We start from the raw sequence: 20,585 nt of genomic DNA, 5'->3' as shown, positions 1-20,585 counted from the left end.
TGCTTGAGCCTAGGAGGTGGAGGCTGCAGTGAGCCATGAGCACCTCTCAGCACTACAGCCTGGGTGACAGAAGAAAAAAGGAAAGAAAGAAGAAAGAAAGGAAGGAAGAAAGGAAGGAAGAAAGAAAGAAACAAAGAAAGAAAGAAAGAAAAAGGAAGAGAAGGGAAGGGAAGGGAAGGAAGGAAGGAAAGAAGGAAGGAAGGAAGGAAAGAGAGAGAGATAAAGAAAGAAAAATAAAGAAGGAAAGAAAGAAAAGAAAGAAAGAGAAAGAGAGAGAGAGAAAGAAACAAAGAAAGAGGAAGGAAGGAAGGAAAAGATAAAGAGAGAAAGAGAGAAAGACGAAGGAAGAAAGGAAGGAAGGAAAGGGAAAGAATAGAGGGAAGGTAACATTGGCTCTATTGGCCGGGCGTGTTGGCTCCTGTCTGTAATCCCAGCACTTTGGAAGGCCGAGGCAGGCAGATCACTTGAGGTCAAGAGTTTAAGATCGGGTTGGCCAACATGGTGAAACCCCGTCTCTACTAAAAATACACAAACTAGCTGGGTGTGGTGGCAGGTGCCTGTAATCCCAACTACCCAGGAGGCTGAGGCAGGAAAATCGCTTGAATCGGGAGGCAGTGGCTGCAGTGAACTGAGATTGTACCACTATACTCCAGCCTGGGTGACAGAGGGAAACTCTGTCTCAAAAAAAAAAAAAAAAAAAAAGTTGGCTCTATTGATTCTTACAACACAAGCCTGCTGTGGGAATTTCTATATTTAGAGGCTTCTTGCTTTGGGAATTTTATTCAAAGACTAACTGTATAGCTAAGGCCAATTACTTACTTGCTTTGTTTCCTCAGATGTCATGGGAGGGGATTCATTATTCGGTGCACTCAACAAACATTTATTGAGTAAGCAAGATACAGACCCTTTCCTTATGCTGCTCACAAGCTAGCCATGGTAATAAACAATTGATCAAACATTGACAATACGAAAAAGGAAGGATAGGCCCAAAGGGAAATGTAACAGGGGCTCTGACTAGAAAAGGTTTAAAGGTGTTTTCCCAGAAGAAATATCATTTTAGCTAAGGCCTGAGGATGAGTGGAGATTACTTGGCAAGAAATGGGGGGAAAAAATTGAGGCTGAGGTCCTCAGGCTGAGAAAGTCTGTTCTGTGGGGTGTACTTAGTGAGTTGGGTATTCAGAGCAGTTTCTTTTTTAAATGCCCCCTTCTCTATTCAACAAAATTATTTGGCAACAATCATAAGATAAAAGAAAGAAAATAATGGCTAGAAAATATGAAAATAGTGAAAAATTTCTTTTATATAATATCATATATATATAATGATGCCTGTAAATTTTATTTATTTATTTATTTATAGAGACAGGGTTTTGTTTTTTGTTTTTTGTTTTTTTTTTGTCGCCCAGGCTGGAGTGCAGTGGCCGGATCTCAGCTCACTGCAAGCTTCGCCTCCCGGGTTCACGCCATTCTCCTGCCTCAGCCTCCCGAGTAGCTGGGACCACAGGCGTCCGCCACATCGCCCGGCTAGTTTTTTTATTTTTTAGTAGAGACGTGGTTTCACCATGTTAGCCAGGATGGTCTCGATCTCCTGACCTCGTGATCCACCCGTCTCGGCCTCCCAAAGTGCTGGGATTACAGGCTTGAGCCACCGCACCCGGCCGAGACAGGGTTTTGCCATGTTGCCCAGGCTGGTCTCAAACTCCTGGACTCAAGCGATCCACCTGCTTTGGCCTCCCAAAGTGCTGGTATTATAAGCGTGAGCCACCGCACCTGGCCTGTAAAATTTAAATAAATAAAATAAAATAGATACTATGACACAAAAAGGAAAAGAGTAATAAAACGATGTTTAAAATTTGTAATATATTTTTTGAAGGGGAAAAACTTGTACCTACATATCGTTCTGTAGCTGAATAATAATATTATAATTTCTGTTTTTGAGATTTAACTTCTGCAGATTTATCAATAACTGTATCAAAACTGGTTTTATTTGCATATTCCCATCCAACAATCAGTATAGCTAGATTTTTCAACCCATCTTCACTCATAGTTGATCAAAGAACGTTTTTATTGATTTTAATTTTGAAAAGTTTCTTTCGCATGAAGCAACAAAAATGCAAATAGGGTAGAGATTCATTAAAATTCCACTTCATGCTGGGTGCGGTGGCTCATGCCTGTAATCCCAGCACTTTGGGAGGCCGAGGCGGGCGGATCACGAGGTCAGGAGATCGAGATCACAGTGAAACCCCGTCTCTACTAAAAATACAAAAAATTAGCCGGGCGCGGTGGTGGGCGCCTGTAGTCCCAGCTACTCGGGAGGCTGAGCCAGGAGAATGGCGTGAACCCGGGAGGTGGAGCTTGCAGTGAGCCGAGATCACGCCACTGCACTCCAGCCTGGGCGACAGAACTAGACTCCATCTCAAAAAATAATAATAATAATAAAATAAAATAAAATAAAATTCCACTTCATGATAAATTCCACAAGGTGCAATACTTTTCATGTCTTTTCCCCTCTGACTCTAGACACTTCTGAACATTTCCATTTGGAGCTTTTGTGTTCAAAATTGTGTTTCTTAGACTTGACAATCACTGTGCTGTTATTGTTATTTCAAGTCTACTGGCGAGAGAGGTTGGTACTTCGTACATGTGGACAATTTCTCCTTCCACTAGAATATGTAGTAAGATACAAATTTCCAGAAATATGTTGTATGCCAGGAGCTGAAGACTTGAGAGCAAGAATGATTCCAAATGGTTATAAACTTACTCTTGAGACAAATACATATAGCTGAGCTCATATACATGTGACTTGACTGTGTACTTGAGTGTTCCAAAGTACCTTTTTTGTTTTTTTGGTTTTTGTTTTGTTTTGTTTTGTTTTGATAAGGACTCTCGCTCTGTCACCCAGGCTGGAGTGCAGTGGCCCGATCTCGGCTTACTGCAAGCTCTGCCTCCCAGGTTCACGCCATTCTCTTGCCTCAGCCTCCTGAGTAGCTGGGACTACAGGCGCGTGCCACCATGCCAGGCTAATTTTTTTGTATTTTTAGTAGAGACGGGGTTTCACAGCGTTAGCCAGGATGGTCTCGATCTCCTGACCTCGTGATCCTCCCGCCTCGGCCTCCCAAAGTGCTGGGATTACAGGCATGAGCCACCGTGCCCCGCCTCCAAAGTATCTTTTACAAAGACTGCAATGATTATTAAGAGGTAAGTAATAAAATTGGGCTAATTTGAAAGTTTTGTATATATATACTATATATATATATAATTAAAATTAACAGTAATTGCAGCAATTGCTTAGTACTTAAGGCTTATAAAAGATCTGTTGTTTGTGTTTTATCAATTCCCTTCAGCCAGAAATGACAAAGGACACAAATTAGCTGGGCATGATGGTGCATGCCTAAAGTTCCAGCTACGTGAGAGGCTGAGACTACAGGCACGCATCATCAGCTAATCTGTAATTGAACAAGTTGGGTTTATTATTTGTTGCATAGAGGGAGGACACATACCATGAGGACCCATGAGATGTCTCAGAAATAGGATATTAGAAAAAACCTATTTGGTTTGGATCTGGGCTTCGGTTGGGTAATTTGCAGGAGGGTCTAAGGAAGCAGGGGTTTACTCTGGATTGGGTGCCATTAGAAAGTGGATGCAATCCTATGATTTGACATTTTAATAAGTCTTATAGTGGGAGAGACTAGAGACCAAAGCTGTAATTGATAAAGAAGCTGAAGAGTGGGATATATGGTGCTCTGTGTGGCACAGTGACGATGTCTGAGGTGGATGTTCTGTGAAACAGTGCATCCCATTTCTGCCCTCACCCAGGCAGACTGCTCTCACCATTCCACTCTTGATTCACCACTGCTGGTCTGTTTGAAAAATGGATTAAGAAAATGTGGCACATATACACCATGGAATTCTATGCAGCCACAAAAAAGGATGAGTTCATGTCCTTTGTAGGGACATGGATGCAGCTGGAAACTATCATTCTCAGCAAACTATCGCAAGAACAGAAAACCAAACACCACATGTTCTCACTCATAGGTGGGAATTGAACAATGAGAACACTTGGACACAGGAAGGGGAACATCACACATCGGGGCCTGTTGTGGGGTGGGGGGAGGGGGGAGGGATAGCATTAGGAGATATACCTAATGTAAATGAAGAGTTAATGGGTGCAGCACACCAACATGGCACACGTATACATATGTAACAAACCTGCACGTTGTGCACATGTACCCTAGAACTCAAAGTATAATAAAAAATAAAAAAAATTTTAAAAAAAGAAAAATGAATAGTTTCTTTTGTCAGATCAAGAGGTCAAGGAGATGGGGAAGTAGATGACAGAAATTGGTCATGAAGGGCCTAGTCTGTCAAATTAAGTCAATTAAACTACATCTAAAAATAATATGGAACCATCAGAAGGTTTGTGAAGATTATTAGATTAATATTTTAGAAAAATCCCTCTCTAAGGAAAATGGACTGGGGAGGAGGTTAAGACTAGAGGAATCTTTTCTGCAATAATCCAGGCAGCCAGGTGTGGTGGCTCATGCCTGTAATCCCAGCACTTTGGGAGGCTGAGGTGGGCAGATCACCTGAGGTCAGGAGTTCGAGACCAGCCTGGCCAACATGGTGAAACCCCGTCTCTACTAAAAATACAAAAAAATGAGGTGGGCATCGTGGCACCTGTAATCCCCGCTACTCGGGAGGCTGAGACAGGAGAATTGCTTGAACACGGGAGATGGAGGTTACAGTGAGCCAAGATCACGCCACTGCACTCCAGCCTGGGCGACAGAGCGAGACTTCATCTCAAATCATCATCATCACCATCATCATCATCATCATCATCATCCAGGCAAGAGATAATGATGAGTTGAACTAAGATGCTGCAGAAATGAGGACAGATTTGAGAGCTGGATGACGGGTAGAATGAAAAAGCCTTAGTGGCTGGCAGTATATAGATTCGGGGGACCCAAGGATGACTCCAACCTGAGCAACAGGTGATTGGTGAGTCTGTTTTCCAAGCCCTGGAACACTGAAAGAAGACACGGTTTGGGCTGAGGTGGGAGAAATGATGAGTTCAATCTTGGACATAAGTTTAAAGTTCCCATGAAGCGTTTAAGTAGAAGTAGGCAGTGGGTAACAGAGCCAGGATATCAGAAGCCATTTCCCAACTGGAGAAACATTAATTAATATGACAACTATTTTTTTTTGCATTTACTATACTATATACCACCCACAGTCTTGATAATGACACAGCAGTAAACAAAACAAAATTCCTATCTTTATTGACAAATAAGCAAATAGGATGTCAGATGGTGATGGAAAAAGAAAGCAGAGAGAAGGGATAGGGAGAATTAGTAGGATATAGGTCTGAGATATAAGTTTAGAATTAGTTCAAGAATTAGTGAGAAATACAAATTCCGATGACCCTCAAGAAATGTCAGGATCCAGTCTCCAGTGGCATGGTCCTTTCTATTTTGATCCATAACCGGGTCCACTCCGGTGTTTGCCAAACTTCCCAGATCATAAGAATCACCCAGGAGGCAGAGGTTGCAGTGAGCCGAGATTGCCTCACTGTACTCCAGCCTGGGCAACAGAGCAAGACTCTGTCTCAAAAAACAAACAAACAACAATAACAAAAAAACCTAAAGTGGCTTGGAAATTGCCACATAGTGATTGGGAAGATCCCAGGAAATATTAATTTTTAGGAATATGACATATTCTCTTCGTTTCTTTGTCACAACCCCAAGTAATTTGGCAAAAAATTCTTCCTCCAGGCTAGATCCTATGGTTTGCAAGAGATCATATGCTAACTGCCCTCACAGAACTTACAGTGTAGTTGGGAGAAATGACTTCTGCACATGAAACCAAGAGCAGAGCCTAGATTTAAAATGAAAGTAATCACACTTGGACATTGCTGAGTTGTCTCAGTTCCCAGGGGGATTACAATGAAGTGCACCTGCTCCAGAACTAAATGTATAGGACTGAATCGATGAGACCAGCCATCTAGAGACAGACCTTTTAGTCTGAAGAGGGGTGGCCAAACACCCTCAGATACCCTCAGCCTGAAACAGAATCTGCAGAAAAACATTGGGATAGATAGAGCCAATCAAAAAACAACAACAAAAAAGAAAAGCAGTGATTCTCCTGGAATCTGGAAAATGGGATGAGGAGAATGGAGGATATAAAAGATAAATAAATTCTTACCAAGTGCCTACCAAAAGGCCAGGTTTGGGACTACTAGGCAACTGATGTCTGAACCCACGACAAACTGGTGAGGCTGATTGTGCCTTTCTGCTTTACAGATGACGAAGCCACCACAGAAAAATTAAGTAGCTAACCTAAAATAAAGAACTTGCTTAAAGTCTATTTGACTTCAAATGCCAAGGACAAGTAGGTAAGACTAACTCAAAAACAAATTTTTAAAGCTATAAGTCTTTTGTCTGTGATAGTTTCTCTCTTTCTCTCCTCCCACCCTCAGACTCTTTTACATATTTTTATTTATTTATTTATTTATTTTTGAGATGGAGTCTCACTCTTTCGCCCAGGCTGGAGTGCAGTGGTGATCTCAGCTCACTGCAACTTCTGCCGCCCGGGTTCAAGCAATTCTCCTGCCTCAGGCTCCCAAGTAACTGGGATTACAGGCGCCCACCACCATGCCCAGCTAATTTTTGTATTTTTAGTAGAGACGGGGCTTCACCGTGTTAGCCAGGATGGTCTCCATCTCCTGACCTTGTGCTCTGCCTGCCTCGGCCTCCCAAAGTGCTAGGATTACAGGTATGAGCCACTGCACCTGGCATATTTATTTTATTTTATTTTATTTTATTTTATTTTATTTTATTTTATTTGAGATGGAGTATTGCTCTGTCATCCAGGCTGGAGTGCATTGGCGTGTTCTTGGTTGACTGCAACCTCCACCTCCCAGCTTCAAAGGATTCTCACGCCCCAGACTCCTGAGTAGTTGGGACTACAGGCATACACCACTACGCCTGGCTAATTTTTATATTTTTAGTAGAGATGGGGTTTCATCATGTTGGCCAGACTGGTCTCAAACTCCTGACCTCAAGCGATCAGCCTGCCTTGGCCACCCAAAGTGTTGGGATTATAGGCGTGAGTCACTGTGCCCAGTCTCTTTTAAATATTCTTGATAATCTTATGGCATCTGTTGACAGGCATGCACTTGCTGTGGGAGCAATTCGGAGCTAGGACATGCAGCAGACAGGTTTTCCGCCATCTGAGTTGACAGCCTGGTGGACCCACTTTTCCCATTTGTTTCTGTGGGACCAGTAGCCGTCAGAGACCTCCACCTCAAAAGCGTGACTTCTCATAGGATGAGGCTGCCAGGAGTCAGATTTTGAGATGAAGTTTCACAGTGATTGATTAAGGAGTGCTCTCATGATCAGTATTTACAGAAAGAAGGAGAAGAAACTGGGATTGGGTAGAAGTCATCGAGTTGTAATGCCATCCCAACAAAGGCCTCAGTTGATGTCATGGGGAGCTCTTTAAACACTAGGATGACCTTTCAGAGTTGTCCCAGCTTGGGCTGATCTTAATACCCCACACTGATAAAAAAAAAAAAATCCTGGCAGGAAGTGTGACCTTAGGAGAGGCAATTTTGTTCACTCAAGCACAATCTTCCTAGGGGACTAACAGCTGAGGGCCAAGTTCCAGTAGCACTCCCAGTTGTTGGGGGAAAAAGACCTTAATTCCTGGAGGGGAATCTGGACCATGCATTACAGCATTCACTACAACTTGCGAAAATTGTAGAGGATCGGCCAGAGTTAAGACTTTAGCCCAAATGACTGTTGCCCCTTTCCATCCATTTCCCATCATTTATCAGTTCATATTTGCCCATCTCATTTTATTTCAGAATCAAAGCTGATTTTCATTCCTATGCTAAGAGGAGAGGTGTTGTCCAGAAGAATAAACCATCTCACTGAAGAGAAGGGTAAAAATAAGCAGAAACTATACAAGACTGACCTCATTGTTACGGTTGATTGGTTTACAGTGGCAAGACATCAGAACCACATGATGGGTCCACTTAATGGCTGAGTTATTGAGAATGGCTGGTAAGAGGGTGCCACATTAGTTCTGGGTCAGATTGAAAGGTCATGTCTAGTTCCTTTTCCAGCCACTGTACGACTCTTTTCAAAATATTGAGAAATCATTGGGGGGAAAAGCAGAGAACACACCCTCACACCGTGACCATTCTCCCAGCTGATTGTCAGGGTCCCACTTTTCTAACGACAGGGTCTCCAGTGTAAGCCCAGAGATGAGAGAGAGGAAGAAAATATCTTTTTACAATGATGGTAATAATTCCCCATCTCTGCTCACCCTGGAGGCTTATTTTGAAAATCACAGTGATTTAACTTGTTAGCAGTTTAATTCACTTTTAAAAGATTAACCAGACTAATTATTCATCAGATTTCACCATCTTTGTCAGCCTCAATAAGGATCTTTTGTTACAATGATTAATGTGTTTTAATTGTATCTTCTCTCAGAGCAATAATTCGATCGCACAGTATTTGCCGAATCTATGGAAATCTTGGAAATGCTTTGACAGCTGAGCTATTCTTGGGAAATGAAAGTAAAGGAATATATGTAACTAACAAAAAGTGTTTTATAGCATATCATTAATATAGATTTTCTTCCTCTCTGACAGAGACCTTGCTCTACCAGCTTCAGTCCCTGAAGCTGCCTGCTGTTCCGTCAATTTGCTATTCAGGGACATCAGGAGGTATAGATCAATTAATACAGGTGACTAAACTGTCTCCAGTTGGTGTCTTCAAATATATGCTAGTCATAGTAATACTCAGAGCAAATATATCTAGGTCACAGGGAAAGTCAATCAACTAGCCAGTGTCCATAAATAATCATCCAACCAGGAGACTGGATCCTGTGTTGACCATTTTATTTTCTACCTAATGCTTCATTCTCATTCATTTAACTGGTGGCTACTGCCCAAGTTAAGGGTTTTTAGAACAGCAAAAAGGTTGGAGAACCTGATAGAGAGATGAATTATATGTGGCCAATACTAATTTCAAACTTAAAATGTGTTTTAATATTACTATAATTTTTATTTTTTATTTTTTATTTTTATTGAGATGGAGTCTCCCTCTGTCACCCAGGCTGGAGTGCAGAGGCCCGATCTCAGCTCACTGTAAGCTCCACCTCCCAGGTTCACGCCATTCTCCTGCCTCAGCCTCCCGGGTAGCTGGGACTACAGGCGCCCACCACAACGCCCGGCTAATTTTTTTTTTTTTTTTTTTTTTTTGAGGCGGAGTCTCGCTCTGTCGCCCAGGCTGGAGTGCAGTGGCCGGATCTCAGCTCACTGCAAGCTCCGCCTCCTGGGTTCCCGCCATTCTCCTGCCTCAGCCTCCCGCGTAGCTGGGACTACAGGCGCCGCCACCACGCCCGGCTAATTTTTTTTGTATTTTTAGTAGAGACGGGGTTTCACTATGTTAGCCAGGATGGTCTCGATCTCCTGACCTCGTGATCCGCCCGTCTCGGCCTCCCAAAGTGCTGGGATTACAGGCTTGAGCCACCGCGCCCGGCCCCCGGCTAATTTTTTGTATTATTAGGAGAGATGGGGTTTCACCGTGTTAGCCAGGATGGTCTCGATCTCCTGACCTCATGATCCACCCGCCTTGGCCTCCCAAAGTGCTGGGATTACAGGAGTGAGCCACCGTGTCCGGCCAATATTATTATTTTTTAAAGCACAGTGGTTCTAAGAGGCTTGGAATCAGATCTGAATTTTATTCTCATCACTACCACTTATTAATTATGAGAGCTTGCTGGAAATTAGCAGGACCTATCCTTCCTGAGCCTTGGTTTCCTTATCTCTAAAATAGGTATAATAATGCCCACCTCATAGTGAGAATTAAAATGAGGTGTTACATGTAAGACCTAGTATACTTCCTAGACTACAGTAAGCATTCAATAAATTGTTTTTGAAAAAGTGATAGGCCTTCATAGTGCAAGACAATCTTATGTACAAGAGCATTTCAGATAACAGTTACCCTGAGACCAGTAGGAAAGGTGTGCTGTTATTGTTTTTGTTTGTTGTTTTCAGGAAAACTGGGCACAAAGAGATGTGGTAATCTTTGTAAACTGGTCATGTATGTTCATCAATAAATTACCTGATCAAGCACAAAGCATGCTCTACAACCCACAGATGCTGACTTCCGTTCTCGCTTTTTCAGCTGCAACCTTGGAGGCGGACCAAGGGCTCTGAATGAGCAGAGTGGTTGAGAACAGAAGTAATTCATTATTCGTTGACAGACTTTAGCCCTGCTGTTGTGATTACATGAGTCTAGTAATGATCGACAAAATCAGGCATAACCTCACTTAACTCATATGGCAAGCCAACGAGGTAAGTATCACTCTTCCCCAAATCCTTTGACAGCTGAGGATTCCGAGGCTTAGAGATATTTAGTAACGTGCTTTGACAGATTCAAACCCAGATCTGTCTGACTCCAGGGTCTGTTTTAACCATACACTATTTTGCCTCCTGCCAGTCCCACTTAACAAAATGCAGTTTTAAACAGGGTCTAACTGAGACCTATGAGGTCTATAGAGTAACCAATGACCATTTTTTCAATTATTGTGCTAGTGTTTCAAATACTATGACTCAAAATTTTCTTTTCTTTTCTTTTCTTTTTTTTTTTGAAACAGAGTCTTGCTCTGTTGCCTAGCCTGAAGTGTAGTGGCACAACCACAACTCGCTGTAGCCTCATTCTCCCAGGCTCAAAAGATCCCCCCACCCCAGTCTCCCAAGTAGCTGGGATTACAGGCGTGCACCACCATGCCTGGCTAATTTTCAAATTTTTTGTAAAGATGAGGTCTCCCTGTGTTGCCCAGGCTGGTCTTGAACTCCTGAACTCAAGCAATCCTCCTGCCTCGGCCTCCCAAAGTACTGGGATTACAGGCGTGAGCCACCACACCCAGCCTAACGTTTTCTTTAATTTCAGGGCCGGAGGTTGGGAAACCCATTGTTCCCTCACTTGGGCATCAGCACTGTCTGTGAAAAAGGATTACATGGTCAAACATCAGAAGGTCAATTCTTCCTTAGATATTTGTAATACACATTTGCATAGTAAAGGCTCTGAGAAATAATGTGATTAAAACAAATTGTGTCGGCTGGGTGCGGTGGCTCATGCCTGTAATCCCAGCACTTCGAGAGGCCGAGGCGGGTGGGTCACAAGGTAAAGAGATAGAGACCATCCTGGCCGACATGGTGAAACTCTGTCTCTACTAAAACACAAAAGTTAGCCAGACATGGTGGCGGGCGCCTGTAGTCCCAGCTGCTTGGGAGGCTGAGGCAGGAGAATCGCTTGAACCTGGGAGGCGGAAGTTGCGGTAAGCCAAGATCGTGCCACTGCACTCCAGCCTGGCAACAGAGCGAGACTCCATCTCAAAAAAAAAAAAAAGGTGTTAAACCTGATTCCTCAACTTATTTGACCACAAAACCCTTATTTTTAGTTATAATAATTAAGAACTTATGGGAACTCATTAGATTCATTTAAATAAAAATCATGGCGAAATTTATTTAGCACTAAGTATACCCCAGACTGCTCTCAGAACTTCATACGTATTAACTCATGTTATAATACTCTTAATGAGGCAGGTATTTTAAAAATAATCTCATGAGGTAGGTATTTTTATTAAGCAGCCTTCCCAAGATCACCAACTAGTAAGTGGCAGAGCCAGGACCTGAACCGAGGTTGCCTCTCTCTAAAGCCTATGCTTCCTCAGCTTCCATGGAAGAGCTGAGAAATAGTCAGTTATACGCAAAGGTATGCTGTGTTTTTTCCTACTTTAAATCTGGGATAAATACGCTACACCAAATTACCATCTGATCACATGGACCCAACTAAAGGTGAAAAAAAACAGGCAAGACCACTTCTCTGAATCGGATACTCAAAACCATCCAATTTGTCCGTTTGATCTTAATAACGACATTCTCCCCCTATAGTGTTGTGTAATTCTTAAATACTTTCCATTTGTTCCGGCTATAGATGTCTGCTTATATTTTTGTAGATGTATTTTGAAGCAGAGGTAACACCCTCTTATCACCGTATCTTTTCCTGGGTAATAATCACTTCACTTTTCCTCCAGGCCAAATGGACCAAGATCAGACAGATAAAAATTCTTAGTTAGAAACAATCAGGCGATCACCCATCAGAATTAGGAAAGATATAATTTTCTACAGGAAGGCAAAAGGCACTAGAATCGTCCTTTCTTTTCTCTTCACTCCTTTTCCTTTTCTTCCTTTTCTTTTACTTTATCGGTTTCAGGTGGAATAATACCGTGAGGGATGACAGAGTTTGGGACTCACTCATTTAACAGAAGGTACCCCAGCCTAGAAGGAGGACCAGGAGGAAAGACAGAGCTCCAAAAGGGACAGAACACCCCAAGAAAGCTTTCAAGTACTATTGTTGCCTTTTTCTTTGGATCCTTTCTCCCCATAGAGTGGCTTTTTTTTTTAAGTGTACTTTTCCAAGTTGTTACATTAACAAATTTGCACTGGTTTCTTTATCCTTGTCATCTAAAAGACCACCTTGTCGGCGGACGGTGAACTTTTTCTTCATGCCAGGCCTGCTGTACTGTCTAATGTCACAAGTGTCTGCTCACATTAGCTCCTGGAGACTGGAGAATATTCCGTATGGGGCCTTTCCAGCAAGTTGATTTGACAGAATGAGTCCCCGTGCTAGCTCATGGCACTTATCAGTTAGTCAGCCTTCCGCAGGGACGGGAATTTAGAGTGCACCATATTCCGTTTCCAAATCAACTGCTGTCCCCTCAGGAAGCTGGGTGTTGCATTATTAAAAGAGATGCCTTCAACCGCAGGACCATACTTAAACATTCATCCACATTAAAAAAAAAAAAAAAAAAAAAGTGGAGAGTTGGGGAGAGACAACACAACAATTCCCCAAACGCTTCGCCGTGTTAACTCTTTCCCTCCAGGGTTATGCCTCCCTCAATGAACAGTCCTGGAACTTTTACTAGTGAGCATGAACATTTGTAATATTGTGAATGTTACCTTTATTCAGAAGGAGTGCTTTTGCATTACTTTGGATGGCTACGAAACATTCCCCGAAATTCTGAGATCTTGGAGGTGAGGTCCCCATCATCTTTGACTTCTCCTTTTTGCTGAGCTCCTGTTGCAAAGTTAAATACAAAAATGCAGCTGCAAGAAACAGCAGTGACTTTGATTTACTTGTTACCTACTTCTCCTGGTTCAGATAAAATGAGGGAATTAGTTCTTCATTGAAAATCAACAGATCTAAAACTCAAACTTTAATAATTAAAACTTCAGGTCTTTCTAATATTTAAAAACTAAAATATGTGCCCATTTGACCTTTATCTTTCCAAACGAGAAATTGATGAGATTGCTGGAGAAAAAGAGAGATCCTTTTTAAAGCTGTATGTTGATATAAATATGAAAATGGATTAAACTCTGCTTCCAATTTCCAAACATGTGTACTTCAATGAATATTAAATGGCAGGCCCCTATCACCATCATGACTTATTTACTCACTGGAGTTTTTATCAAAAAGGGACCGGAGTTGCCTGTGGAGCGTGAAAGTCTCCTGTAATTGAGTTTAGAGTGGTAAATCCACTAAACAGGCCATGGCCCCAGAGACACCCCCGAAACCCACCTGTCAGCTGGTGTTAGATCACAGCTCAAACAAGGCATGGCTGCCTGCTCCTGCTAAATACTGCTGTGGCCCAAAACAAAAAAAAGAGACATCATTCCCCAGGGGATGAAGGAGGGCTGGGGGCAAGCCATGGGGGTTGGGAGGGCAGGCGAAAAACTCTCATCTAACAGCTGCCCAATGTCAGCTGGAATCATGATCTGAAACTCAGCTTGGGAGGGGGACAGGCTAGGGCCTCGTTTGGTGAGGTGTCATTTCTTTATTTCAACATCCGTTATGTGGGGGCGTAATGGAGTGGACAAGAAGCTTTTTTTTTTTTTTTTAAATCATGATTGAGCCACAGAAATCAAAGCCCAGAATTTCAATAGGGATAAAGATAGAGCAGGCTTAAGACTCGTGCAGAAAGGTTCACATCGGGAAAGGTAGAGAAGCCCCGAATGAAGACATGCTGGGTCAGCAATGTTCAGCTCAAGAGTATGAACATTTTAAGCTAAAGAACCATCATTCGCCCAATAAACATTTATTAATTGTTTACTAGTGCAGATTACTGTATCAGTTGCTGAGTGTATCAAGATAAATAAGACATAGTCCTTGCCCTGAAAGAACTTAAAATGTAGTTGGGGAAAACATACAGGTTAGTCAGCTGAACAATAAAGCGTCAACGACTGTGGGAACAAAACTATGTGCTCAGGTTGGTAAGTTAGGAAGGCTTCTTGGAGGAGATGGCATCTTTTATTTTATTTTATTTTTATTTTTTTTAAGATGGAGTCTCACTCTGTCTCCCAGGCTAGAGTATAATGGCACAATCTTGGCTCACTGCAACCTCCGCCTCCTGGGTTCAGGCGATTCTCCTGCCTTAGCCTCCTGCGTAGCTGAGATTACAGACCCATACCACCATGCCCAGCTAATTTTCGTATTTTTAGTAGAGATGTGGTTTCACCATGTAGGCCAGGCTGGTCTCGAACTCCTGACCTCAAGTGATCCACCCCCTTAGCCTCCCAAAGTGCTGGGATTACAGGCATGAGCCACCACACCTGGCTGAGGAGGTGACATCTAAGCTGGGTTTTTCAGAATGGGTGGGATTTTGCCAAGCAAAGGAGAAGGGTAGGGTGGCTGTGGGGATGGCGACAGGAATGAGAAGCCCTTACTGTATAGAAAAGACATAATACGAAAAGGGATAGAAGCCAGGTATGATAGCTCACAGCTGTAATCCCAGCTACTCAGGAGGCTGAGGCAGGAGGATCATTTGAGCCCAGGAGTTCAAGACCAATCTAGGGAACACAGTGAGACCTTGTTTCTAAAAATAAATAAAATAAAATAAAATAAAATAAAATAAAAAGGATGGAGTATGGTGCCCTTACAGGACTCTCAGAGGCTTGACATGGCAGGGGCATAGGCGATGGGTATGCAATACAGCCTCAGGGAGATGGGGCTAGAATGGGAGACAGAGAGATGTCAAATGATCAAAGGCTTTAGCAACCTGGCTAATACATTTGAGGTTTATTCTGAAAGCCACACGGAGCAATGGAAGGAGGTAAAGCAGAGGAGTGACGTGATCAGATTTGCCTGTTAGGAAGGCCCATTTACCTGCTTTGTGAAGCGTGCTGTTAAAGAGGCAAGGCTGGAAACAGGAAGGCCAGGCAGGAGGCAACTCCAGGAATCTGAGAGAGAGGATGATGGCCAGAAGCAGTGATGGAGGGGAGGGGACAAATTGAGAAACATTACAGAAAAGAGTCAGTAGAACTTGGAAGGCAATTGAAAAGGGGAAAAAAAGGAGGAATCCAGATGGCTCCAAGGTCCCTGGCTTGCCTTAGGATTGCTAGATTTAGCACATGAAAGTATATGCAATATTCGGGACATAACGATACTAAGACATTATTCCTTGTTTATCTGAAATTCAAATTTAACTAGGAATCCTTTATTTACTCTGGCAACCCTACTTTGGTGACTGGTAAATGGTGGGTCATTTGTCAAACTGGGGATGGCAAGAGGCAGAGTTGTGGGAGAGGGGGCCGAGAAGATCATTTTACTTTTATTTATATTGAGTTTGTGGTATCTGAGGGATCTAGTAGACATCCCATTATCCCTCAATACCTTCCTGCCCTTTTTCTATAATGATGGTTTTAACTGCACATGGCCACTCAGCTAAAGACTACTTCCCAGCCTCCCTTACAGAAAGTGTGGCAGTGTGACCAAACTCTGGCCAATGGGATGCAAGAAAAAGCAATGTATGCTTTGCCCTTAGAAGAATTAGGCACAAGCTCCTTTGACCTTTTTCTCCTTTCCACTGGTTGAAAGACAAATCAGAACTAATGCAGCCACCTTGGGCCTAGGGATGAGAAGCACACGTTGAGGATAGCAGTGTCATCTAACTTGCCCTGGGCCACCTACCTCTGAATTTTAGAAATAAACTTAGCCTGTACCCTAACTACAACAAAACATCCGAGAAGAAATGTCCAGTAGGCAGTTGGATATACCAGTCTGCAGCTTAGGAGAAGGCATGAGCTAGAGACAAGGAATTGGGAGTGATTTAGTACGTAGGCACTGAGTGAGGCTTTAGTTTCGATGGGCACTCCTAGGAGGAATGTGTGGTGTGAGATGAATGAAGGACAAGAAAGCCAAATACTATCATCTTTTTTTTTTCTTTTGATTTTTTTTTTTTTTTTTGAGATAACCTTAAACTTTATCCTCAAGTAAATACGGATGTTCCAGGAATACTAGAATGATTTTTGAGAGTTTTGTTTTCATTTCTAAAGCCCTTTCCTCTATATAGCCATGCATTAATATTCAGTGCTACTGAATTCATTTGTTTGTTTGCTTGTTTTTGAGACAGTCTCCCTCTGTCACCCAGGCTGGAGTGCAGTGGTGCGATATATATATATATACACTTGAGACTAGTCACCTGCCTTTAGATGGTTATAAGCCACAGGGGAAACTCTTTGAGTTCCCACCAAAAACCATTTGGCGTAGAACGACTTTCAGCTGTTTCTAAAAATAAACTCCACCCTGAAATCAGGGTGGTTTGCTCTCACCTCACGATGGTGGGGAGGAGGTGGGCAGCAGTTAAATATGTTGTAGGCTGAGCGTGGCCAACACGACCGTGCAAGGAAAGCTCCTTTGTCCCTGCGTGGCCCAGGCTGGGACGCTAGATGGCAGGCTCACCTTCTAGATGGAAGCTTCTGGCTCCTTCTAGAGGGAAGCAGCCAGCCCTGGCAGCCCTGCGTCTGCTGGCAGTAGCCACACACTCCTGAGAAGTTCCCAGGGGCCTCCAGTGGGCTCCCCAGGGAGGGTGTGACCGGTTCTCAGTAGGAGGCCCCAGAGGTGTCTGATGTGAGAACGGGGAACACCTGCCTGTCTCCTGCAGCTGCGGTGGGATCAGGGTCAGGGCCCACTTGATCCCAAACCTCATGGCTTGTGTCTATGGTGACTCCACTGGGCTGCCAGCCACACCCTCCTCCCACCTGCCTGTCCCCGTATGGGGCTGAGAAATGTCTCCAGCTTTCTTGGGCTGGCCCAAAGTTCAAGGTCTTTCAGGATGTCCGAAACTTGAGGTTACGCTTTATGCAGCCTGTTATCAAATAGATGGTGTCCAGCGGGTTGTGGTGGCTCATGCCTGTAATTCCAGCACTTTGGGAGGCCAAGGCGGGCAGATCACCTGAAGTCAGGAGTTCTAGACCAGCCTGGCCAACATGGTGAAACACTGTCTCTAGTAAAAATACAAAAAAATATATATATATAGCAGGGTGTGGTGGTGTACACCTGTAGTCCCAGCTACTCAGGAGGCTGAGGCAGGAGAATCACTTGAACCTGGGAGGCAGAGGTTGCAGTGAGCTGAGATCATGCCACTGCACTCCAGCCTGGGTAACAGAGTGAGACTCTTTAAAAAAAAAAAAAAAAAAAAAAAAAAAAAAAAAAAAAAGAAAGTCCTACTCTGGGTGTGGGCATTGCTGAGTGCCAGGAAAGAAATATGCAAGCCTGGGCTGACCACTGGGCTTGGGGTCTGTGGTTTCATTAACGTTCAAGCCTCAGAGCATTCTTCACCCTTCTTATTTTGGCTGCCCCTGCCTACCTTCCTCCCACCCTACCCAGGGTTTACCAGTAAGTACAAGTTCTCTTAAAGGGCAAGAACCTTCAAGGACTTGCTTCCGGATTCCTGTGCCTGCCGCATGGTGAGGCTCAATGAATGTCTGCTAAATGAATGATTGATTGAATAAATTAATGTGGGATCCAGAAATCATCTGGCTTAGCCTCCTAATTTTAGAAAGGGTACCAACTGAATGGAAATGTATTGTGTTTTCTAGGATGCCTGCTTTCATCTTTACCCTCCTTCCCCTCTCCCAGTTGAGATTCCACTCCCAGGATCTCCATTTGGGAGTGCCTGAACCTTTCTTACATGTAGCTGAAATCCCACACACTGCAATTTGAGATGGATCTTTTTGGCTCTGACTTCAGTGTAAGTCAATGATGGAATCAGGGAATAATATTGTTATGAGCTGAACTGTGTCCCCTACAAATTTTTTACTGGGAAATTTGAGGTACTCCCAGTATCTCAGAATGTGATTGTATTTGGAGACAGGGCCTTTAGTTAAGTAAGGCCATTAGAATGTGTCCTAATCCAGTCTGACTGATGTCCTTATAAGAGGAAATTGGGACACTAAAAGATACCACAGAATCACACACACAGAGGAAAGACCAAGTGAGGACACAGCAATCGGGTCGGCACTTGCAAGCCATGAGTGGAGGTCTCGGAAGAAACCAAACCTACTGACACCTCAACGTTGGACTTCCAGCCTCCAGAACTGTGAACAAATAAGTATCTGTTGCTTAAGCACTCCCCTCCCCAAAGACTGTGGTGTGTTGTTAGGGCAGTCCTAGCAAACTAATACAAATATGACATGCTACATGATTATACATGATACCCGATTATAATAGAAGGATACATGATTATAATATAATAAAAATGCTATGATACAGAATACTTTGCCCTTTCGTCAGCATGTCCAGCATCTATAGAGCTATTTTCCAGCTGATGTGATGGTGACTGAGATTTCCACCCCCACCTCTGGCTTCTGGCTCTTGCCAGACAGGCAGAGAGGAGGGAGAAAGACATCTTAAGAAAGGAGAGATGTTCACAGCTTTAGTCGGCGTGGGCTGACTGCCTGACTAGGTTGTTTTTTTTTTTTTTAGAAAACCAGGCTCAAATGTGATGAAGAATAGGTTGGTATGGCTCCCAGGAGAGGGGGTTACCAAGTAGGACAAAAGTCAAGCTCCCCAAAGAGGTCAGCACAGCCTCAGTGGCCCAAAGGTTGACACATCAAGATAAATTAGGTTAGTCAGAGAGAGAAAGGAGCAAAAGAGGCTGCTTGTTGGAGATTAAACTAGAGAAGATTGTGTAAAGGCTACACAACCTGGGGACTGAGGAGACGGGATGAAAGAGGGAGGGCACAGGGTTGGCTGAGGAAGTGACAAAGAGAAGCTGAAACTTTGAAGCAAAATCAGCCCAGTGAACACAGAGCGCCTTGGGGTCAGAGATGAGCCAGGGGAAAGCTGTGAACAACAAGGCAATGTCTTTCTCCTACCTGGGTCACATTTAAGTGGTAGGATTTGGTCTTTTGAGAACTGACTAAAAGTAATTGACTCTCTTTAAGGTGGAAATTTTTTTTTTTTTTCCAGACAGGGTCTTGCTTTGTTGCCCAGGTTGGAGTGTAATGGCGCAATCTCAGCTCACTGCAACCTCTGCCTCCCAGGTTCAAGTGATTCTCCTGCCTCAGCCTCCCTAGTATCTGGGATTACAGGTGCCCGCTACCACGCCCAGCTAATTTTTGTATTTTTAAATTTTTTTTGGTAGAGACAGAGTTTCACCATGTTGCTCAGGCTGGTCTTTAACTCCTGACCTCAGTTGATCTACCCAGCTCGGCCTCCCAAAGTGCTGGGATTACAGGCGTGAGCCACCGTACCTGGCCTAAGGTGGAAATTCTGGAGCACACTGAGAGGGAAGGGGGAGGATGGATGGAGAAAGCTAAAACTGAGACTCTGCTCTCCTGGACATGTAGCCACAAAGACATTTCTGGGGCACAGTCAGACCCTCCCTTTCCCTATGCTTCCAGAGACCATCTCTCTCCTCCCGTAAATGTCATAGTAAGATATCATGGGGAAAAAGAGAGAACTTCCCCAACACGAGCACATGTAGAGGTGAGACCATCATCCACAGACTGTCCCCCACCTGGCACAGACCTGCAAGAAGGAAATCAGGGACAGGGGATACAATTTAGATGTCCCCTTTGTCCATCCTCTCTCCTCTGTCCCCAATTTCCAACATAGCCTGGCTCAGATGAGGAAACAAAGAATGGACCTTGGCTCTGCCTCTCAGTGCCCTTGGTCTCTTGGTCCTGGATTTAGAGAAGTGACGACACTTCCACGCCCCATGCCCTTTCCCTCCTTCTCACCATATTACTCACTCAGGGTAAGGGATGAAGGAAAACCTGGTCTTGCAGCTCCAACCATGTGTGCATGGGTAGCAGAGTTGGGAGGTTCCACTTTAGTTTTAGTAACACTTGGGTCCCTAAGGAAAAAGAACAAATCACGAAAGGCTTAGAGATCATCAAAATAACACCCACATTTTCTTGATAAAGTTGTCCATTTTCACGCTGCTGATAAAGACATACCCAACAGTGGGTAATTTAAAGAGAAAAAGATGTTTACTGGACTCACAGTTCCATGTGGCTGGGAGGCCTCACAATCACGGTGGAAGATGAAAGGCACATATTACATGGTGGCAGACAAGAGAGAATGAGAGCCAAGCAAAAGGGGAAAATTCCTTATAAAATCATCTGATCTTGTGAGACTTATTTATTACCATGAGCACAGTATGGGGGAAACTGGCCCCATGATTCAATTATCTCCCACTGTGTCCCTCCCACAAGGTGTGGGAATTAT

General features: G+C 43.6%; 1 long non-coding RNA gene across 3 annotated transcripts in view; it reads right to left on the bottom strand.

Moving 5' to 3' along the window:
- Positions 1 to 1,365: 1,365 nt before the first annotated feature.
- Positions 1,366 to 20,585, bottom strand: part of LOC107127137 (uncharacterized) — a 37,652-nt gene continuing 18,432 nt past the window's right edge. For 2 of the 3 annotated variants that reach the window (XR_012422424.1, XR_010580472.2), the window contains exons 2-4: positions 20,108 to 20,211; positions 13,034 to 13,151; positions 12,175 to 12,847 (exon numbers count right to left, since the gene is read on the bottom strand). This is a non-coding gene — a long non-coding RNA (uncharacterized lncRNA). Of the gene's footprint in view, positions 1,773 to 12,174; positions 12,848 to 13,033; positions 13,152 to 20,107; positions 20,212 to 20,585 lie in introns of those variants that run through there. The other variant, XR_010580471.2, reaches the window with a different exon arrangement.

This window comes from Macaca fascicularis, chromosome 13 (genome assembly GCF_037993035.2).
Source record: "Macaca fascicularis isolate 582-1 chromosome 13, T2T-MFA8v1.1".
Classification (NCBI taxonomy): Eukaryota; Metazoa; Chordata; class Mammalia; order Primates; family Cercopithecidae; genus Macaca; species Macaca fascicularis.
Note: the sequence above shows the minus strand (reverse complement) of the source record. Positions and strands in the feature narration are given on the sequence as shown.